The 7632-nt window shown below is 40.3% G+C and overlaps 1 protein-coding gene across 2 annotated transcripts in view; it reads right to left on the reverse strand.

Moving 5' to 3' along the window:
* Window positions 1–7415, reverse strand: part of DMTF1 (cyclin D binding myb like transcription factor 1) — a 49221-nt gene extending 41806 nt beyond the window's left edge. For both annotated transcript variants that reach the window (XM_068972377.1, XM_068972375.1), the window contains exons 1-2: window positions 7334–7415; window positions 5422–5561 (exon numbers count right to left, since the gene is read on the reverse strand). The gene's annotated coding sequence lies outside the window, so the exon portion shown is untranslated. The remainder of the gene's footprint in view (window positions 1–5421; window positions 5562–7333) is intronic.
* Between the last annotated feature and the right edge of the window lie 217 nt (window positions 7416–7632).

Raw genomic sequence — 7632 nt, forward strand, 5'->3', positions numbered from 1 at the left:
TTAGATAATGATAAATGAGTTAGTGGCATGCAAACTGTAAAGATAAGATCAACTAGAGAAGTTAGAGAAGATAGCCCAGTATTACTGGAAAGTCAAGCAATACACAAACAAGAAAAGGAGACTGAGAAGGACCAGTCAGGATATAGGAGGAAAACAGAGATTCAAGGAGCACTAAGTAGCTGACTGTTAAAATACTGCTGAGAGGATAAGATGGCTACTTGACTCAGCAATGCTTAGAACACTGGTCATCTACTGGGATACAGAGAACTTTAAGTATAGAAGGTAATGCAAAACAGGTCTACAAGGTTTAGCTTTCGAGTTAAGTAGAGTGAGTAGATACTACTGATGGTAGAGGCAAGATAGCTGTTATTTATAGGAAGAATACATCTGTCTCTTAGTAGGACTATTAGACTAAATGAAAAATACTGCTGAATAAATCAACTTATGAAAGTAAGGTACAAAGCTGAGTAATTTAGTGCTTTGTATTGTCATTCATTATGCATGAAACTATGCCTAAATTGAAAACCCATTCTCCACTTGGTTTACCAGGGAATTGTATCAGCAATATATCTAATATCAAATTTTCTGGGCAAATAAACACACACCATCATCCCATTTAGATCTTCCCTTCTTTCTCTAAAATGGGTTATACCATATGTACTGTTTTACCAACTGTGAGAACTTGAAAGGGAAGAAGTTTTAACATCCATTTTTAATTGGTAACATGGCATTTTGGCATGCTTCCATCATTTGGGGGCATCTGAAACAACACTTCAGTAAAATCAAGAATCAAGAGTACAAAACATTTATAATACTTACATTTAATGAGAGATTTGTTTACATTTATAGCTCCCAATGAACATGACCCTACTCAATGTAAAACAAAAAAAACCCACTACTCTTGGATCTGTTATTTAACATACAATTTAAGGAAATGAGTCCTTCATTCTACTCCATTTCTGTATCGATATCGTTTATTCATTGGATTATCTTAAACTAGTATTTCCATCAATTAGACCTACATAATTGTCCTGATTTACTAGGCAGTTAAGTATCATTTTCACTCTTGTGGGGACACACTGCTCCCTTCTCCTGGTGCGCACAGCCTCCAACTATCTGTTTCCCCAGTCCTGCGCAAGTTCTGTAATCTAATCCCACTGGCCTCTGAAGTCAAATTCCCTGGGGGTTCTCAGATCCCCAGGTTGGGAAATCTGTTGTGGGTCCTAGAATTTAACAGTGCGAGAATTTCTTTGGTTTAATTGTTCTGCAGTTTGTGGGTTGTCTGCTCAGTGGCTCTATGGTGCAACTGATGGCGACCTCCTCTAAGAGAACTATGCAACAGGCTGTGACTTGCCTGTGAGTGTCCAGGAGTCTGGGGTGAAACAGCCCTGCTCATCAACAGAAAATTGGATTAAAGATTTACTGAGAAAAAAAAAAAAAGATTTACGGAGCATGGAAAAGACCCTCATGCTGGCAAAGATTGAAGGCAGGAGGAGACGGGAATGACAGAGGATGAGATAGGTTGGATGGCATCACCAACTCAATGGATAGGAGTTTGAGCAAGCTCCGGCAGTTAGTGATGGACAGGGAAGCCTGGCATGCTGCAGTCCATGGGATTGCAAAGAGTCGAACACAACTGAGCAACTTAACTGAACCAAGTATCAAATCTTCTAAACTAGATCAAATCAAGAAGTGGCATTTCTTCCTAGTTTTGTAAAAAAAAAAAAAAAAAAAAGTCATTGATTCCCAAGCACAGTACTCAAGTTTAAGGTGGGAAGGGTATCAAATATTAGTAGAGATCACGAGAAGCAGAGCTAACACTTGCTGACCCTTGAATCTTGAAGTTGTGATTCCATATTACAAGACGGGATGAGACTGACTACATGGCATGAAAAATATTCCAATAGTTTTATAGCAGGAAATCAGGCAAGCTACAGAACATAAAAGCACCAGAATTTTATTGGATGAGGCAGACTGAGAAACACTAGCTGAGACAAAGTTTCTGGCATAATCCAACTATGAGGCAGTAAGGACACATTTCGTTTTCAAATGTCTTTTTTCCTGTCCCAACATAAGAATATCACTCATTTTACTCTTCTCTGTGTGATGATCTTCCAAATTTTTGTGATGTTTGTTCTAAATAATACCTATTATATCTTTTGTAACTTTTTTGCACTTACTTTCCAATATTACTAGTTAACTCTCATAGCGCTTTATTTGGGTGCATAGTACCCAAACTTATCTAGGCATTAACCTATTACTGAACATTTCTGTTTTCAAGGTCTTGCTCTTATAGACTGTTTGGGCCCCTATGAAACCTAGTGATAGATAAGTAACACCTTAGGAAATGCTTATATGGGGATTATCTTAGTAACATATAATAATTCGAAAAATGTTTAAAATTTTTTATTTCGAAAGAATGAAAAATCTGCTAAATAGAAAGTCTTGGTGGAAGAAAATAGGTAACAAATTCCTACATCCTGAACATGGGTACATAGAAGGATGTCAGAAAACAGACACCACCACAGAATAACATCTTAAATAATGATTTTATTAAAAATAAGAATGGGGAACACTTCATGGTTGATGTTGAGTGCTTTGAACTATGGTCCCAGGCCCCTGGGGATTTGTTTTTTATACTTTGTGGAAAGTGTGAGAAGCAGAGCTGTAAATGAACATAAGGCATACTGAATTATGGTAGCTTACTAATGTTTATTATGGCTTTGTTTTAAGGTAATATGACTATATACCATAAACCATCAATAAAGACATTACTGGGATTATTATAATAGGCTTTAATTGTTTAAGATGTTGATTTCAATTACCAACCACTGGAAACAGTGACATTATTAAAGTAAAGGAAAATTACTTGGTAGTAATCATTCATTTCATGGTACACCACTTTATACCTTGTTTGGCAATATAATCATACCATTTATTAAAAAGCAAAAACATCTTTCACCCAGTGTATAAGAGCTAATATAATGTGTATTTGGCTATACTTAAAGATTTCGTCCATTCAAAACTGAGCCCTTTATGTAAAGCATCATGAGGCTCTTTAAAGGAGTACCTTAAATTATCACTTTAGAGTGTATCTTAAATATAAATATCTAACCCTCCAGGTTTCTCTGTCCATGGGGATTCTCCAGGCAAGAATACTAAATACTGTGGCTCAGCTGGTAAAGAATCCACCTGCAATGCAGGAGACCTGGGTTCATCCCTGGGTTGGGAAGATCTGGAGAAGGGAAAGGTACCCACTCCAGTATTCTGGCTTGGAGAATTCCATGGGGTTGAAAAGAGTTGGGAAACAACTGAGCAACTTTCAGGCTTCCCTGGTCGCTCAGGGGGTAAAGAGTCTGCTTGCAATCAGGGAGACCTGGGTTTAATCCCTGGGTTAGGAAGATCCCCTGGAGGAGGGCATGGCAACCCACTCCAGCACTTTTGCCTGAAGAATTCTCATGAACAGACGAGCCTGGAGTGTTAGTCCATGGGGTTGCAGAGTCAGTTTTGGGCTTCCCTTGTGGCTCAGCTGGTAAAGAATCCACACGCAATGTGCGAGGACCTAGGTTTGATCCCTCAGTTGGGAAGATCCCCTGGAGAAGGAAATGGCAATCTACTCCAGCACTCTTGCCCGGAAAATCCCATGGATGGAGGAGCCTGACGGGCTACAGTCCATGGGGTCGCAGAGAGTCGGACACGACTGAGCGACTTCACTTCACTTTGGGAAGATCCCCTGAAGAAGGGAAAGGCTACCCACTGCAGTATTCTAGCCTGGAGAATTCCACGGACTTTCGCTTTCCCTTAGATTAAATTTATCAGTACACTGAAGCTGATTTTTAAACCACACTTCTTCAACAGATACAAAACTATGTGGATAATAAATAAGTCTAATAAGCATTTCATTTGCTGCATTAACACCTAATGGTCAAAAGATTCTTTTGACAACCAGGTGCTTCAAAGAATGGCCTGACAACAGGGTGCACCCAACTAAAACAGCTTAAAAAAAATGGGATAAGGTTAACATCCCTCCCATATACCCACCAAACAAACAAAAACAAGTTAAATTGCTCATAAAGGGCTCTCCAGTGTGCTTTCTCATGACAACTTTCTGCTACTCAGTCATGGAATGGGATCTTTCCATACACTTGAAAAAGAAGACACGATAACCAGGCTCCTTTTTTTATTTAAGTTTACCATTTACCTTTCTGAAATCAAAACAAAAACAAAACATATTGTGACTTCTATTACAAGCATCCTCTTCACAAAAGGAAAAAAAAATGGAGAAAATGATAGGAAAGTAAACAAATACCACATACATTTCATAACTCTGTATGTTATTAATCATACTTAAGACTCTTGGCAATAGGTTTTTCATTTTCTCAGGTCATTGCATATCATTTGAGGACAGAAAAGGCTTTGGAACTCAAAGCATTTAGAAGCATACCAATTCCTAAAGAATCCTTTTATATGAGGGGGGGATAAGTGATAAAAATGATGATGTAAAGAAAAATTTATTAAAAAAGAAAATCCCACTTTGAGAAAGCAGGCTAATGCTGCTGCTGCTAAGTCACTTCAGTCGTGTCCGACTCTGTGCAACCCCATAGATGGCAGCCCACCAGGCTCCCCCACCCACGGGATTTTCCAGGCAGGAGTACTGGAGTGGGTTGCCGTTGCCTTCTCCAAACAGATGCTACATACGATATTAAAAAACTGGAACTCTTCCTAATTACTGTTTTAAAGTTTTGATGTTTCTAGAAGATGACATGCTTCCCAATGCCTTCAAAATTTTAACATCTATGTATGTACCAGGCTGTAAGTTCCCAGACACTGGGTTCACATTAACTGATTCACTGCCACAAATTTTAACTTAAGCCAATGTTCTTGATGGAGGATGAAGCAAACAACTTTAAAACAATATTATTTTCAGGAAACACGTTTATTACAATATTAATAAAAATTAGGCTCTACAGTTGTTAGATAAAGTGAGCAGAAAGGTAGACATGAGGGAAAGGTTATGTCTACTTTTGATGTCTTTAAATCAGTATTAACTACTAAGGTCTAGGTAACCTTACAATTATACTTGTCTCTCCTGCTGCAGTCGAGGTGAAATGAAATAACTTTTCTTCATCTTAAAAAAGCCTGTAAAAAGAAGAAAACTTGGGGGTGTGGGAAACTATAAAGAGGACAACTACCTTTTTGGGGGAGGGGATAGAATTCTGTACCAGTAACCATTTTTCAGCCATACTCTACTTTCAAAGCTCAAATTCTAAACCCAATACTCTTTTGTGATTGCTTTCCCTCAAATAATTCTAAAACCTGAACACTCAGAGAAAAATGTTTATATAGCATATATTTATTTATATAATTGCTTAAACTATGGACTTAAAAGTTCTATATAAGTATGCAATGCCCAGTACTTACTGATTAACTGTTGATGAAGACAGGGCAATAGCATTTTGGCTCCACCATCTAGCTCAACTGCAATCAATTAAAGAGATTCACGGAGAATATGCTGGTTCTAGATCAGTCCCAAAAAGCATATTTTGGGGTGAGCCTATCAACTAAAATAGTAAAAAAAAAAAAAAAAAATTAGCTTGTTTGGTGGCACAGAAAAGTACTTAGTATATGGGGGTTAAAATAAGATTATCACAAAACAAGAAATGCATTTTTTCTTCGTAATATGTGATTTCAGAAAGGATCAAGCTATTTTTTGTCCCTTGTGAATGAAGGGAAAAAACTTGATTTTCACACCAAATTTTAGTCTGACAACTTTTGTAACGATAAGGAACGTAAACAATATTTTCCTGGACCTTAACTAAGTCTCTAAATCTTAACCTAATAAATGAATCTTACCACTAGAGCATCATAGTAAAAAAGCTAAGTTTTTGGTGTAATACCACCACAGTTTTTAAACGTTTAAGTGATGGTAAACTATTCACATCACTAAATAAATATTTTTAAAATGCAGTGATAGTTACTTGAAACACAAATTTAAGACCACAGCTCAAAGGAAAAAAATCTGAAGTAATGGGAAAACACGAAAATCTTTCACTAAAACATTTTTCTGTCTGTAAAACTTTTAACACAATGCAAGAATGTTTTACTTCAACTGGAGTTTAAAAGCTATAAATGGTTGTCTTTCGTGAATTCGAAACAAAGGTAAAATCAGTGAAGATAAAACATTTCCAAATGTTATTATTCTAAGTTTAAAATACTGAATATTAGAAAGTAATCCTACAGAATTCGCATTTTGTCAAATGTCCCAACGAATAGCCTCACCTACTGTCAGAAAGAAGGTGCACAACGATGAATAAAGTTACAAGAAAATAGCCATTGGATTTGAATTTCTAAATTCAATCAGGGAAACGGAATTCTTTTACATTTCATAGACTTATCACCTCTCCTTATTTACACCAAATTATTTTTATTCTAAAAACATATGCTGTATCATTCAACTGCATAGAACAGCGTTTCGTCACTTCTACCCTCAAATCTACGCCGCAGATTCACTAAAGACTCTCAAAATCTATTTCAAAGGACGAAGATTACAAATTTTAAAAACTTCCTCTAATTTCGGCAAAACGCAATTCCTATTTTGCAGGCGCATATTCCTGTTCTCCGTCGGTTTAGGGTTGTCTCCCCGCACTCCAGGTCCCATCTTTCCCTTTTCTAAAAGACTCAAGCTGACAACCTGAGTTGATCGGCCAGCAACCCCGATTCCCTCCGCCTTGGGCCATCTCCCAAAAGATGGGAGATGTGAAGACACAAAAAGGTACGAGAGAAAAAAGAGGTGCGGTGGGGTGGGGCGAGACCCGCCCTAATTCTCTCAATCTCATCCAAGCCCACCTCTCCTTCACTGGACCAAAAAAAACCCCGAAAAGATAACAAAAACATAAGAAAGGAACCCTTCCAACACCGCCTCCCAGAAAGCTAGGAAGGCTTCTTCACTTTCCGTGTTCCCGAGCCCGATTCTCTAGCCAAGCTCTCGGCCCACCCCACCCCCAGGGGTCCCGGCGCCATTTAGCTCCTCCGAAGCCGCCATTTTCCGCCCCCGCCGGATCGCTAGCTGTGCCTCGGCGGCAACTGGCTACCCTGTTCTGCAGCCCACGCCACCGCCGCAAGCCCGGCCCCGTAAAGGAGGCCCTGGCCTGAGCTTGCGGGAACGGCAGCTTCGGCGTCACGAAGGCCCAGCTCCGACCCCGCCCGCGGTGCCAGAGCGCCTGCAGCTGGCGCCGGCCGGCGGGAGCAGGCGGGCAACAAGGGGGCCGGACAGACTCCACTGGGCGGAGCGGCCCTGGCGGCGGTTGGGACCTGAAGGTTCTATCGCACTTACTTCCTGTTTTGGGTCCGGGCACTTTGGAAGAACCAGGATGGAGGCTCCAAAAAATACCAGGATGGAGGAAGCAGCCACGGGCAAGACTGGCTGCAGCTGGAGTGAGCGAGCGCTACGAGCCACCGGAAACGGAGCTACGGCCGCGCCCCGCCCCCAGTCCCCGCACGCTCCCCCGCCCGGCCTCTTCTCCCTGGGGCTGGCCCTGCGCGCCGGCTGTTGCGTCACTTCCGGCCAAGTCGGCGCGCCAAAAAGGGTCTCTGGATATTGGAGCTTCGGTCTCTCTCCGAGTAGGGGTTGTT

This window comes from Capricornis sumatraensis, chromosome 5 (assembly GCF_032405125.1).
Source record: "Capricornis sumatraensis isolate serow.1 chromosome 5, serow.2, whole genome shotgun sequence".
Lineage (NCBI taxonomy): Eukaryota > Metazoa > Chordata > Mammalia > Artiodactyla > Bovidae > Capricornis > Capricornis sumatraensis.